At 39.2% G+C, this 16,520-nt stretch overlaps 1 pseudogene; it reads right to left on the bottom strand.

The window, feature by feature from the left end:
• Window positions 1-7,456: 7,456 nt before the first annotated feature.
• Window positions 7,457-15,997, bottom strand: LOC147451157 (uncharacterized; annotated as a pseudogene).
• Between the last annotated feature and the right edge of the window lie 523 nt (window positions 15,998-16,520).

The following is a 16,520-nucleotide window of genomic DNA, read 5'->3' as shown; positions in this document are numbered from 1 at the left end:
GGAAGCCTACATAATTTTTTGGAATCAAATGGGTTCAAACATGACTCCTATCTTAATCTTGATTTTACTTTTTTGAGAATTGAACAAAAACTACATGGGAAAGCAACCATATGATATGGACCTTACGATAAGTGCATAGCTGCATATGATCTGCAAATTGTCATATACGTCCCATAAAAGAAAGGTCACAACCCCCCCCCCCCCCCCCCCCCCCCCAAGGACGAAAAGAGACTAAAAGCCAAGGGTTTTGCTTGGCTTGCAAGGTTTGTGCTACTTTTAGTAAATATCAGAGCTTTCGGTTGATCTAGGGGGCCATCTCTCTACCTAGGATTTTGTGTGTGTGTGTGTGTGTGTGTGTGTGTGTGTGTGTGTGTTGTGTTGTGTTGTGTGTTGGGCGTGCTTACATCTAAAAAGATCTCTTGGACCTCTATCTCTCTCTTTACTTTGTACTTAGCATTTAATCCAATCCTAACACGGCGAAGTTAATGTAATCAGAACGATCTCTTGGAGCTATATCTCTCTCTTTCCTTTGTACTTAGCACTTAATCCAATCCCGACTCCGCAAGGATTTTCTTAATGCCAAAAGCTTCTCATTTAAGCCACATGATCGTACTTATGTTCTTATCTTTCAAATCTTGCCTCTCTTCCTCCTCGTAGGGCTACCTGATTCATGTAATCGATGGAGGCCAGCATTGCAAGTGCAAAACGAGCAGAATAAAGTTTCTACTTACTCTGTTTGTGAAATTATAAGCCTTCACAAAGCATAACTAAATTAACAAAAAACTCAATACATTAGCATTTCTTGTTGCAAGTACTTGTAATTCTCTCATAATGAAAAAATCATTTCGAAGGAGAGTCAACCTCATAAAATCTGACCCTTTACGTTGTGTCAACATCAATTAATTATCATGATTGATTAGTACCACAATTACAAGATTTAATATTTACAAGTTATCATTTAATTACATTGGTATCAGAGCTTTCGGTCTTCCTTTCTTATTGAAAAGAGAACAGTTCAAAGGCACCACACGTGTGATGCTATCATGAACTCTTCTCGAGCAACAAAAAAAAGGCGTGATGTCTAATATTCAAAGAATTGGGTCAAAATTGTTAGGAATGAATTTTGATGGTGATGTTTCTACACATGGAATGCATGCATTTATATCTTGCAAATCAAGAGGATGCAATCCCTAGTTCACCAAGGATTACCCAAAGGAGAGAAATAAATCTCTCTCTCAAGTCTCTTGAATCAAACAGGTGACAAAGTGGATCACCTCAAAGACACAGTCCTCGTGCAAAGAGAGGAGTCCCGCGCCATAGAGGAGAAAATCAATATCTCCTTAGCAAAACTCTCCTACAAGGAAGAGAAAGGTCCATCACACAATCCACTTTGAGAGGAGTGAGACCGAGAGCACAAATTCCTTAAATGATGAGGTAGCTCCTCGAAGAAGACGTGTTAAATTCTCTTCAAAGCATAAAATATGGCATAAACAACTTAATCCAAGCGTAAAACAAAGCATAAACAACTCAATCATAATCCAAGCTCTTCTTCTTCTCCAACTTATTCAAGCAACCATAGAAGATCATTAAGGTATTTAACAAATCATCAAAGTATTAAGTCCTTCATGATTCAAAATAATTTATTTGACAAATAAATGAGGTGGGGGATTTTTCTTTCACAATTTGGTTTTCATATTATTGACATTCTTGGCAAGCACAATCAAGTATTCTCATGGACCTTAGGTTAATCTTGTATCTATAGCATATTACAATGAACTAACCAAAATGATAAATGAATATGCTACACATCTAGATTAAACTATGCATTGATCAATGGGAATTATGTCTTGTTATTTACAATAAAAGATAGACTTTTTCTATATGGCAATAAAGTATGTGTCACTCAATCTCTACACAAGAAAGTAATGCAAAAGTCACATGCTCCTCCTCATGCATTGCATCATAAAATTGTTGTAACAACAGATGCTATAGAAACCTATTTCTATTGGCCATCAATGAGAGAGGAGATTCATGAATTTGTTACACAATGTGTTATATAGGTGCCAAAAAACTATTATAAAATAGAGGTAATCAACCAAATCAATGAAGTAGACCAAAGAAATCAATAGGACAAGTATCTACCACTTGTAGAATATGCATATAATAACACAATGCATACTCTATTGAGAAGTCTCCATTTGAGATTATATAAGGAAAACTAAGGTTTCTCCTATTTTGAGAGCACATAACAAGATCTGTGTTGCTGATGAGTATCTGCACAATCTAAAGTGTATTTCAAAAGATTAAAAATGCCATAAGTTACTTTCGACACAAACAAAAGCTAGCTACAAACAGCACTGCCATTCTCTTACATTCTATAGTGATTATTAGGTTTTGCTCATGTTTTCAAATGCTTGATTACAACACATAGCAGGTAAGAATTGGCAATGAGAGTAAATCCTTAGAAAACCAAACATTAAAAATCTATACACACCTAGCTCACGTTCTTATGGACCATTCCAAATTCAAGAAAAGATTAATAATAATACATATATGCTTAAGCTCCCATCCCCTTCGAGGATGCAGAGTGCTTTTCATGCTAAGTTATTCACGAGATATAAAGGGTCTCCTCCTAGAGAGCCGCTTCACAAAGATATGTGATGAGGTACATAAAATACTCCAACCATAAGTCATTTTGCAACACAAAGATAACCTCCTTCGCAGTTGTATTTTTGCATACCTATTTAAATAACTTAAAGGATTACACTGTTGAAGGTGCAAAATGGATGTTGAAACCTCTACTTAGAGACTTTGTCCCCTTAGTTGAAGACCATAATAATACACATTATTTGGATAATGTAACACAACATTGATGTATAAAAAATGCTTAAGGAAGTCTTTACTTTTCAACCATCGGATAGTGTAGCATACTATTTTGGTGTATGGCTATTTGTTTCGATAACACGCTTGCGACATACATATTCTCCCAAACAGCCAAAAGTTTGGAATTGTGTTTCGTGCAGTAAGTGGATCCAATGAAAAATAATTTAATTTTTGGTGAGTTTAAAACTACTTTGACTTTGGTCACTAATTAAAGGGATAAAAATGAAAACCTAAGTTTGGACGGAGTAATTTACTCTTTGGCCTAGAGAGAGAAAACGTGCATATTTGATCTAAAATGGCCTCTAGAGTAAGGAGGAATGACAAGACTGAGGCTAATGTATGAAAAGATCCTTAGAACATTCACAAGCCACTAAAATTGGTCTATAGATTTTGATGAATTTTTTTAGGAACAAAATGACTTAAAATGATCTTGAAACAACATTTCTATTGTCACCAAATGTTATATTTGGTAAGTCTAAAACTCTTTTGTAAGTATTAAAAGGGAAGAATGATCACTTAAAGACGTTTTACAGTGATCAAAATGAAAATGTAAGGTTAGACAAGTAATTTTCTCTCTCTACCATTTGTATCTAATGTAAAATGGGAGACGTAAGCAAAAATGACAAGTATCAAAAGGGCCTCAGAACATTCACAAGCTGCTAGGATTTGGTTTGAAGTTTCAATGGATTTTTTTGGAAACAAAATGGCTTAAAAATGACCTCGAGACAACAATAGATAGGTCAAAGTCAATGGAAGTTAAAGTCCAGAAAGCTACACAAAGGTCACCACCAAAATTTCCTCCAAAGAGACAAATTCTACCAGAAAGTACAATGGATCATCTAAGATCAAAAGTTACTCAAATGCAGGCAGACAATGCTCAACATTACAAGATAAAGGTGCATTATCACAGTCATACGAGTCAACATCAATGGAAGCAGGGGATCAAGACAAAGACAATGTAGAAAACGTTCAACCCACGGACACTACCACAACAAAATCAATTAGTATAAAAAGAAATCATGAAAAGATCAAGTGCAACATTACCATTGAAAACAAAGAAAAGCTGTCAATTGAAGTAAAGCTAGATTTTCAGTTAGACAAGAACCTCATGTCTTTTTGTACTTGGAAAAAATGTGACAAACCATAGCCGGAAGATGCTCTTGAATTTGTGAGCATATCTAGAGACAAACAAGCAGAATATTGGAGAATTGCCTCCACCGCCATTCAAATAGGTTCACAGATCATCATCACCCAATTCCATGTGATCATAGTAAAAGATCTTACAGATAACATCATAGTGAGACTGCCAATGGCCCAGAAGATGTTAGAGATACGGAGTTCAATGATGATGGAGTCATCACAGACAACAAAGAATGAAGACCAAGATTGTTCACTGGTGGACGACAACAGAAAGTCCTCAAGCACAGTTAAAATGGAGACCGATGCCAACGCAAAGCTTATTGAAGATGATTCATCCCCATCAGACTTAACCTCAAAAGAGCTTAAAGCAGATCAGGCATCAAGAAGTGTAGATCAAGTAGAGAAAAGGGCAATCACGATAGCTATTGAGCAGAGAATGCCACCAAAGCCATAAGCTAAGACGAACATGGTTGTAGACAAACAAGAAGCTATAGGAAGTCCACAAATCCAGACATTGCTAGTGGAATCAACCGATTTAAGTCAGAGTGGAAAACAAAGTCTCAAACCACACTTCATAGAGACACATTTAGATCAAGATGAGACCATAAAAAAGCAGGACAAAAATCTTCAATAGAACCTCCAATGAGAATAATAGTTGTAGTTCTCAAGAGTACAAAAGGAGCAAGTGTCAGATGTAATGCTCTATTGGATAAAGTGCAATATGGTTGTAGATAGCATCCAAAGAATACTCAAGATCATTCCAGGAAAACAAAACAGTAAAGCAATGCTAGGTAAGGTTCCGAGCAAAGAAGAAATGGTTGCTACACTTAGCATCCAGAAGCATGAAGAGCAGGTAAATTTTCAAGTAAAGTTTTCAAAAAACACATGCATGCAGATGTCATCCTTGGACATTAGTGGTTAGACCAACACAAGGCTTGCAGAGAAGATAAAATGTTGATACCGTCTTTCGCAATTGTTAGCACGCAACAAATACAAATACCATTAATGTTAGATTCAGAGTTGCAAAATTCACAAGAATCAACGAGAAATCTCGCAGACAAAGGTAAAGCTAAAGTGGACCTTCCATCAATTAGCATGAAAGGTGTGAAAGCATAGGCCTCTATATCAAAGAACCCTTGTGGATCAAATACTTCTAGCAAGTCAGGCTTTCAAAACTTCAAGTCAATTTCTAACCCAGCTGAAACCTCTAAGGAGACACCCCAAAAAACAAAGATGTTTCAACCAAAGTAATCAAGAAAGCAAAAGATAGTCAAGCAAGTGTTTGTTCTGAGCAATTTAGTCAAAGTCAATGATCTGGTTTGGATTAAAGACGGGAATTCAACACAAAAAGACAAACACATGGGATGGATAGCATCACAATGGAGCTTAAAAGAACAAGAGTACTATAGAGGTAATAGAGAGATATGGATACCAAAACCTCAGGTAAGGGCATATGAAGTAACGTCAAGTCCCTACGAAGAAAGAAGTCCCACAAGGTATCAACCTTGACAATATCCTAGGATACCTAAGAAGTAGGTATACAACAAAACAATATCTAAAGATGCTAAAGTCTACGACAACTCTCAGGAGGATACAAAACAAAGACGAATCTCAAAGAATCTTCTTCTTGGACAAGGATTAGAATATACAAAGATTTACCAGTCAACCACAAGCCAATTGCAACTACACCATACCTACATGAAAATCTCAAGAACTCAACAAGACCTAGAGCAAAGCAAAGTCAACAAAGGAGATACAAAGGTCATCAAGAGATTTGGATTCCTAAGTCTTCCAATGCTCCTACGCAAAAGCCAAATGCCGATAGTGAACAGAGGCCTACAACAACCTCAAAGACTCCTATCGACATGTCTAATTGGAGAATCAAACAGATAATGGAGTCTTCACAGTCAAAGAAGGACAACCCAACCAATGCGAATGCAGATCCGAAGAAGGTAAAACAGGTATGGCAAACAAAACCTTCAATGCCAAATTGGTTGTTCACTAATCCTCTTTTTGAGGATTCAAGCTTACTTTTACATGAAGAAATGTTTGTAGGCACAAGAATGTAAAAAGTCATGTCACCAGGGTGCCAAAAACACTCTTTGGCATAGTCAGAGTTGGGTTGTTGAGCCATAAAATGAGCAAAGCATTAGTCCCAAAGCTTCAAGTCGTAATAAACTATGTGCTAAGAGTTGTAGTTATTAGGACTATGCTCAAGTTGGAAGAGTGCAGCATATCCAAGTCATGTCGCTCATGCTGGATGAGATGAGCATTTAATGTCCAAAGCTGTCCTACGTGAAATAAGCGAACGGCTAAAGGTGTCAAAATATCCAAAAATATTGATTATGATGTCGAAATCCGTTTAAGGAACCTAGTATATATTTTTGGGATCAAATGGGCTCAAAATGACTCCTAAACTTTGATTTTAGAGTTCCAAAAATAGTACGGGAAAGCAACCACATGAAACAATGGGTCAACCTATAAACTAGGGAAAGAGGCCAGAAAGAAGGAGCTCCAGCTTGACATGTAAGGTATTTAATTTTTTTGGTAGATACCACAATGTTTGGTTGATTTTGGGGTGCCATCTCTCTATCTAGAAGAGTATGTTTGTATGTTCAAGGCAAGTCTAGGCTCCTTGGCATGCTTACATTCATCAAAAAGCAATCTTCAAGCACCCCCCCCCCCCCCCCCCCTCTCTCTCTCTCTCTCTCTCTCTCTCTCTCTCTCTCTCTCTCTCTCTCTCTCACTTACTCATTTGTGCTTACCATTACCCAACAATTAATCAATTGTGATATTGCAAAGAAGATGGAATTTTTAATCTCAAAATCTTTTCATTTAAATCGCATAATCTTGAATATTTACTTATTATCCAGAATTGACCTCTCTCTCTCTCTCTCTCTCTCTCTCTCTCTCTCTCTCTCTCTCTCTCTATCTCTCTCTCTCTCTCTCTCTCTCTCTCTCTCTCCCAATTTGTGTAATCGAGTGCTTTTGAGTGGGAGACCAATATGTAAACACAAAGTTTGAAGGACCTCGAACACTCAATTGATCGATCTGCCATAGTTGGCTACTCCAATTTGTGATGGGATGCCTTGATTGTGTAATTGAATGCCGTTGAGAGGGAGGCCAATAATAAACCCCAAGTTTGAAGGACCTCGAACAGCCAACCGTTTGACCTGCCATAGTTGGCTACTCCTATGCAACATCTTATACATCATGGAGACTTTCTAGGAATAAACCTTGATTGGGCACATGTAAGACATTGAGATTTGAATTTGAGTAAAGAGCCCTAGCATGGACACAACACAATCATAAAGGTTGTATCTTGCACATTGACTAACTCATCTTTCAACGTAGAGTTAATGTTATCAATTTACTTATTTTGGGCAATCTCAAGTATTTAAACCATGATTTGTTATTTCACACATGTACATATTTATTTCAATTTTGCAAACAATTGAAATAGTGTATTTATTGATGGATACTCTTCAACCTTCCTCTTTGAAGCTAAGTCTGATTTGTTCCCAGCAAGAGTCATAACAAGATTGTCGTTACCTACACAACAAACAAAACCAGCTCAGCTAAACCTTTCAGTACTCTAGCAACAACACTAAACAAAATGAGAAAAAAAAGAGGCAGGGGGGGGGGGGGGGGGAGATATGCAAGCGCACTCCTTCATTCCGATTCTCACACCTTGGAGTCATCACGACAGATTCGGTAGAGATGGCCACTATCAGTTTTTCGCAGAATACCAAAGATTCAAGTCAGCATTCTTTCTTTTATTTGTATCCCTCATAAAAGGATGACATTTTGAAAAAATGAAGGTTCAAATCATTGGAAACGTGTACCTACTTGACCCAAAGCACTATTAAGTGCTCTTGCAATGCTAATTATACATAGTGTAACGAAGTCTATCCAAGATCCTTATGCAAAAATTCCAACTTGCAAAGCTGACACAAACTAATGACGTGGTAGTCTCAGAATCCACGCTAGAATGTTGACATGGCAGAACCGTACTAAAATCCGCATTTCACGTAAACTGGCTGACGTGACAGTCTGTGGGCAGCGTACGGAATTTTTGTAAATCGCACTGCAGCTTTTGGGCCCTTGGGGACGTTTAATATGTATTGAGAGGGCCTCCTGAACTCAGACTTGCTGACGAGCAGTTGACCAAAAAGGACCCTCGGACTTTGTACTTTGCTCAAGCATTAATAAAAAATTTAATTCCGAAAGAGGCGCCAGACTTTGGGGCCAATACCTTTGGGCACGAGACTACGCCAAGCCGTGTCAACTCTATTTTAAGTGATTCTCTTGTGTATCGTGCCAGATTTCTGACTTGGGTGTGTCCAAGTCTGTTACAAAAGCACTCTTATTGACGAAATTCTTGGGAATGCAACTTCACACTTTCCCGGCGTAGCCCTAGGAAAAGCTCTACATGAACCTTCATTGCTAAAATTTGACAAAAGTGTGACGAACATCTTCATTGCTCACATATGCGTAGTAAACTCCTTGTGAGCCTCTACTTGAAGCATTAACATGGATTCGGTTTTCCAAGCATGTTTCAAAGAGCAAGAAGAGACTCAATTTGGATGCTCTGTCCAAAACGAACAAAGTTTTTAAAATGCTAATAGGGCAAATGTAAAGGTTCCAAAAAAAATAGTAAATGACTTAGTTTCAGAGGATATGGGATTAAAAGCTGTAAAGGCTTTTGCCAGACCCAAACACACCATTCCTTTAAACAAAGAAGACGTGTGTGTGATGTGTGACGGACATTGGGTAGAAAGACAGGCCTTTAAATAGCTTAATCAAAGCGTACTGTTGGTCGTATGCCACGTGGTACATTACAACATTAAAGGTGGAATTTAAAGCCTGTCAAAATATAGTGGTCATCGGTCTATCCCACACCGTCGCCTTTGCCAGGTAGAGGAGAGATAAATGAGAAGATTGGGAGCACTAAACAATGAGAGATTGGTATCGTTAGATGTGTCATTCTCCACCACTCTTCCCATGGCAACCCTCAATGCCTACTCTCTTTAGAGCTCGTTTTGCAGACACAAATCAGTTTGTCCCACTCAGTCGCCTTCGACAATAGTTTGTAGATAGATGAGAGAAAAATAGATAGATTGGGAACACTAAACTATGAGAGATAGGATCCATTAGATGTGGCATTCTCCACCACTCTCCCCATAGCTACCCTTAATTTGTTCTCTCTTTAGCAACCATTTGTGTAGGCTTTTCTCCTTGCAACGATATCTTTGTGTATCATGTACTATCAAGTCTAACAACAGAGGCCCAACATACATATTAGTTTCGTGCTTGTATCTGTGTCGAAGGGCAAGGTCCTAACACAAGAGTGATTGTATGTGGTATTGTCCATGACTTTTCCCTCCATTTGTCACCAAATTTTATTCTTGATAAGTTTGAAGCTACTTTGAAGTAACAAAAAGTCACTTTGATCGTGTAAATTTTTTTTAGAGTGATCAAAATGAAAATCTAAGGTTGGATGAGTAATTTTTGTCTCAGTTTAGAGAGAGAAAATGTACGTAGTTGATCTTAAATGGATTACAGAGTGAGAGGGATGATAGATTTTTTCAAGAAAAAATGACATCAAAATGATCGTGAAAGGATATTTTTATTGTCCAAGAAGCCTTGCGAAATGGGGAAATGGACATAAGATGTCAAAAGCTCAAGAGATATACATTATAATGTGGGAAATCATTAAAGGAAGCCTACATAATTTTTTGGAATCAAATGGGTTCAAACATGACTCCTACCTAAATCTTGATTTTACAATTTTGAGAATTGAACGAAAACTGCATGGGAAAGCAACCATATGATATAGACCTTATGATAAGTGCATAGTTGCATATGATCTGCAAATTGTCATACACGTCCCAGAAAAGAAAGGTCACCCCCCCCCCCCAAGGACGAAAAGAGACTAAAAGCCAAGGGTCTAGCTTGGCTTGCAAGGTTTGTGCTACTTTTAGCAAATGTAAGAGCTTTCGGTTGATGTGGGGGGCCGTCTCTCTACCTAGGATTGTGTGTGTGTATATGTGTGTGTGTGTGTGTGTGTGTGTGTGTGTTGTGTTGTGTTGTGTGTTGGGCATGCTTACATCTAAAAAGATCTCTATCTCTCTCTTTAGATTGTACTTAGCAATAAATCCAATCCCGACATGGTGAAGTTAATGTAATCGAAAAGATCTCTTGGAGCTCTATCTCTCTCTTTACTTTGTACTTAGCACTTAATCAAATCCCGACCCTGTTGGAATTAGGGTTGCAAAAAAACACACACAGCTTGGAGAAGGCGAACGAAGCTCAAGGCACACAATTGAGAGTGGTTTATTTAGTGTGCAATGGAAAGATAGATAGCCGTAGAGTGATGGGCGTATATACAATGCACGGGGGGGAAAACCTCCTAAAGAGGGAAAAAATCCCCCGACGGTCTTAGTCTGTTCACACACATCACTACCACATGTATATGGTAAAAAATCCACCCCTGGAGTGATGCGATGAACGAGAGCTGGCACATGAGTAAAGGGACGTGCCATGCTCTGAGGACATGATCAGTCCACAAAGGGGAGTAAGCCGAAAGCTTTACGGAAAGCTTCAAGCTTCTCACGAGACAATGCCTTTGTGAAAAGATCTGCAAGGTTGTCCTGTGTTGGCACGTAAGCCAAGCCGATCTCTCTTTTTGGAAAGCCTCTCCCTAACATAGTGGTAATGCACCTCAATTTTCTTTGTGCGAGCATGAGAAATTGGGTTCCTTGCAATTGCCAATGCGCTGTGATTGTCAATGTAGATAGTGTTGGCAATGTCCTGTCCAACACCCAAATCAGCCATAAGGCGTCTGAGCTATACACACTCAACCGTAGCTGTGAAGACTGGCCTGTACTCAGCCTCACAACTAGAAGTGGCTGCAATAGGTTGCTTCTTGCTCAACCATGATATACATGAACAGCCAAGCATGAAACAAAAACCACTTGTGGGCATTCGCGTGTCAAAACAACTAGCCCAATTTGAGTCCGAAAAAGCACGTAAGTCTAGCGGCAATGATCCCCCCTTGGGATAAAACAAGCCAAGATGTAAAGTGCCACTAAGGTAGTAAAAAATCCTGGTGACAGCCTGCCAATGCTTAGACCCTGAGCTATGCATAAATCTGTTGACCTGTGAGACTGCAAACTGAATATCCGGCCTCGTGTTGCATACATAAATGAGGCATCCAACAGCAGTTTGGTAAAGAGTGACATCTGCAGGATCACCAACATCATGAAGACTCAATTTTAAACCTGTTTCCATGGGAGTGACAATAGGTTTGCAATCCTCAAGTCCAAACTTACATAGCAATGTCTCTATATAACTTTTTTGACACAAGGCAATACCGATGCAACATCCCCAAATCTTTCATTTTGAAAGTAGCATTCAAATCAGCCTTAAATTCAGCAATATGTCTCTCATTTGGTCCAATGATCAACAAATCATCTACATAAAGAACCACAACAAGAAGTACATCACCTTCATGCTTTACATACAATGTGCTTTCTGTTGACCTGTTATTATGAAAGGCTCGTTTGACCAAATGAGTGTCAGCTTTCTCATACCAGGCACGCGGAGATTGCTTCAACCCATACAAAGCCTTCTTACATCTGCACACTTTGTCCTCTTGTCCTTTCATGACAAAACCGCGAGGCTGTGTTACATAAACTTCCTCAAATATGTCACCATTCAAGAAAGCAGAAACAATGTCTGATTGATGTACATCCCAACCAAAATGAGCTGCCAATGCACATAGAAAATGCACAGTAGTCATACGACAAGTGGTAGCAAAAATTTCTTCATAATCTATGTTATTTTGTTGTGCATAACCCTTTGCAACAAGTCGAGCCTTATGGCGATCGATCTCACCATCTGGCTTGCATTTCAACTTGTAAACCCACTTCGTACCAATGGCCTTTTTTCCAGGAGGCAAATCACATAAAGTCCATGTGTCATTTTCTATAAGTGCATCATATTCTGATTGCATGGTAGCCATCCAATTTTTTGAATTTTGTTCTTCATCAAAAGACAAAGGTTCCTCAACATCATGTAAGGTAGACACATCCAAAGCATAAGATTCATGGCCAGAACTTGAACGAGTACGACTAGACAAAGGTGAATATAATTTACTGTCACGCAATGTATGCACCAACCATTTTTTCAACCCTTTCCTCATCAAGTACATCATGTACATTTGCATCAGTAATAGGCTTATCTGTAACATTTTTGAAAAGCCCCATAGGCTGTACATTTGCCTCATTGGAATTTACATTCGAACTTCCACCACTGAAAAGAGGCAACAAAGTGTCACAAATGTTATGTGAGCTAACATTACTATCTCTAGTACATGACAGCAAGGGCTGAACAGAATCTTCCACAAACACTACATCCCATGAAACCAAAATACGCTTGGTTTTTGGATGATACAACCTGTAACCTTTGCTTTCAACACTATAACCAACAGAAATACATTTGACATCCTTATCAGCCAATTTTTTGCGTCGTGTTTGTGGCACCAAAGCATATGCCAAACAACCAAAAACACGCATGTGCTCAATAGAAAGCTTTCTATCATGCCATTCTTCATATGGAGTAATAGACTACAAAGCTTTCATAGGACACCTATTAAGTACTTAAGTGGCACACATGATGGCCTCAAGACAAAAAGAATGCGGCAAAGCTTGACTTTTGACCATACATCGTGCCATTTTGACCTATTTTTCCTCTCAGCAACACCGTTTTGTTGAGGTGTATAAGGCACTATACATTGGTGTGTTATCCCACGACTAGCTAGAAATGCATTAAATTCATGAGACATATACTCCCCCCCTCGATCGGAACGGAGGGCGCCCATAGTACATTTCTATACATTTTCAGCCATAGCCAAAAATTGTTTGAAGCACATAAAAACTTTGGACTTTGCTTTAAGCAGAAATGCCTATGCATGCCTGGAGTAATCATCAATGAAATTCACGAAGTAAAGGTAATTGCCCAAGGATGGAGTTTGCATGGGCCCACAAACATCACTATGCACAAGTTGCAACCTGCATGATGCCCTAATTGAACCATCCTTTGGAAACTTAGAACCCTGTATTTTACCCAAAATACAGCCTTCGTAAACATGTTTGACAACTGCTTCAAGAGGCGGTAAAGAAGCAACCATATCAGATTTCTGCAAACGTAGCAAATTGGCAAAATTCAGATGCCCAAAACGTGCATGCCACAGTTTTGCACCCGAAACAACCCTTGAATCTGCAACTGCATTTGCAAAATTTTGTCCACACTTGGCATACAAAGTGAGCTTATACAGCCCACGGAACAAAAGGCCATATGTAACAATTTCATCACCAAAATTGAGATCATGAACTGTACATCTATCATCCACAAATTTGACTACAAGTCCAAGTCTAGCAAGTGCAAATACAGACAAAAGATTTGTTTTGATCCCAGGTACATAAAGTGCATCAACAAGTGTGAAAGAACTACCATTTGCAGCAGTAAGCACAATCTTTCCAACTCCCTGAACCGGATAAGAGGCATTGTTGGCATAAGTGATTGAATTCCCATGAGGGACAGACTTGAGAGAGGTGAACAATTCACGATGTGAGGTAATGTGCTTTTGTAGCACCACTATCAAAATACCACACATGTGAATCTGTAGCAACTGACCTGCATGCATCATGGACAATAGGATTGTAAGTGCACTGCAACTAAAAGCCCATTCTGCATCAACATCAGCATCACAGTCTCCTTTCACAGAAGACTCAACAATGGGTGCATTTGTGGTGGAACCAGCATTTGAAGTGGAACCACCCTCTTTCTTCTTAGCCTCTTTGGCCTTCAACTTAGGACACTACTTGATCAAATGATCATTAGCTTTACAATAATGGCAACGCATCTTCTTTTTGCCCTTATCACTAGAATTGCCAGATGAAGTGCTGCCAACAGAAGCATTGGGAACAGAAGTTTTGCCACTCGCAGCAAAACCATAAGAAGTGGATGCATTGGTGTTAGAGGAATTCCAAAGAGCGAGTGGGATTTTTCTAGCGAATAAAAAATCGAGAAAACTGTTCCAAGTAAACTTCAAGGAGCTTATGTAGCCCTATCTCCTCTAACAACATTTTGGACTTGATTAAACATCAGAGTCTCTTAGAGAACTCCTTCTAAACACACCTATGTGGAAGCCATTTAAAATGAAGCTTAGCAATAAGGAATACACAACTCAACATGCTAGCACAACTAGAGAAATTTTCATTGCACAAATCTCACTCAGATCACATAGGCTCCACAGTATGTACTATTTTGTTGAAGAACTCTTTGTATTCTAGATGATGCCTCTAGTGAGTCTAAGCGGTAATAATGCATTATGGTTAGAAATGAAAGCATCACTAGAAGACATGTGAAAGTTACCAGGACTATCTTGGCAGACCTTTGCTGGGATAACACCATTTTCTTTCAAAAGAAGATCCCTTTTTTGTCTCCTTGAGCATGGAAAATGAAAGAGCACGTTCATGATTACACTTTTATTTACTCCCCCCCCCCCCCCTTCCAGTTAGGTTTGTGTCACGGGTGCACCGCATTAGTATTTTGTGTTTCGGGACAAACAATTTATTTTTATATCAAGTTTTGAAATACAAGCTTCTCATTTTAGTAGCAAAGCATGGTTGTGCATCGTTTACCTTTTACACATGTCAAAAGCACTACTTTGAGAGCATCATCGTCACAAATTTATCATAATTCACCTGTCCATCAACATCTACCTCTCAAATCATTTTATCACCCTACTCATCTATCAACTTCTCTCCTAGATTTATCATCACATAGCAAAGCACCGTAGCAAAAACAAACCCATTTTGGTCCTTTTTAAAGCCTTGAATGGTTTTTTCAACTCCTCCTCAGAGTTGATATCCATCATCTTACAAGAAATCAGATTCAAAAACTCGAGAAAATTGATCCATTTCCATCTGCATCCATTTCATTGATTACCTCCTGTAGCTCTTCTTCTATTGTGTTTTGTCCAAGTGAGTGCATCCCAGTACCAAGCTCTTTGGTGGTGATATTTCCATCGCCATCTTTGTCAAAGAGAATGTACTCTTCTTGAACTTTGAGATCTTCTCTCCAATCAATTGCTGAGCCATCGTGCCAGAAGATGATGCAAAAAAACATAAAAGAAAGAATGGGTAGCCGTAAGAAGAAAGATGATGAAAAATGGTAAAACCATGAGGAGGAGGACTGCGTTTTTCCACTCGGATAACCCACACATTCAATGTTCTTCACCACATCCATGCCCTCAACAACAGGTCCAAATACAACATGCTTTCCGTTGAGCCACTAGGTCATGACAGTGTAGAGTAAAAAAATTGAGCGGTTATTGTTGGGCTCGTCAACATTGGCCATGGAGAGCACACCAAGGCCAGTGTGTTTCTTGATGAAGTTCCCATCGGCAAACTTAGCCCAATAGATGGACTCCCCACCAGTTCCATCGCCGTGGGTGAAGTCTCCTCCTTGGCACATAATGTTCGGAAAAATGCATCTCAACTTAATATCATGCCACTTTCAATTTCAAAAATGTCGGTAGAGAGCAAGGGGAAAAGGAGAAATTTTGCCCCAAAATAGAGAAAAATAGTGCAAAGACAGAAAACAAAACCTAATTTTTAAAAATTTCCTCTTGCCAAATTCAAGGAAAAGAATTTTGTATGTTTTGAAAAATGATTTTTCCCAAACACCGTTGGCACGTGAAGTTTGGAATCACCCTGTGAAAGAAGACTCAAGAGCCCTTGAGCTGCAAAGGTTTGTCAGACTTGCATGAACCCTTCTCTCTCGTACACATTCAAGCCCTAAAGTTCTCGGCATTTTTGGGAGTAGTGTCAGCATAAAGCTTCATTATGATGCGTCCTGCCTGCTTGTCACCAATATTGATGTCTAAGAACTCCATTGGATTGGCGGCCAATGGCCATGGTTCCTTGAAACTTTGAAAGACTTGGCGATGGAGGACCTCAAAATCAGATCGATCACTCACACAAATAAAACAAGATGACACGAGATGCTCAATTCCCTCTCTCTCAATCTCTCTCATGACCCAACTTTAAAGCCTGCTAGCATCCGAACGAGGTCCAAAACACTCTTCAAAACAGCCCGCGCCGCAGACTGTTTTGAGGAGTTTTAAAATGATTAAATCATTGGAAATCTTCTCCGCTGGAGGTCGTTGCCCAGAAAAACATGGTTGTAGGTCACTGGCTATAGCACGTCGCCTTTGACGCGCAGGCATGGCCCCAGATCTCTCTCTCTCTCTCTCTCTCTCTCTCTCTCTCTCTCTCTCTCTCTCTCTCTCTCTCTCTCTCTCTCTCTCTCACACACACACACACACACACACACACACACACACACACACACAAATAAACCAGACTACCCCAGGGAGGACAAAACCAACTGCTCCCAACATTGTCCACCTCGCATGGATGAATTCA

This window comes from Adiantum capillus-veneris, chromosome 9 (assembly GCF_014529385.1).
Source record: "Adiantum capillus-veneris isolate H3 chromosome 9, ASM1452938v2, whole genome shotgun sequence".
NCBI lineage: Eukaryota > Viridiplantae > Streptophyta > Polypodiopsida > Polypodiales > Pteridaceae > Adiantum > Adiantum capillus-veneris.
The sequence above is the reverse complement of the archived record's forward strand: the minus strand, read 5'-3'. Positions and strand labels throughout refer to the sequence as shown.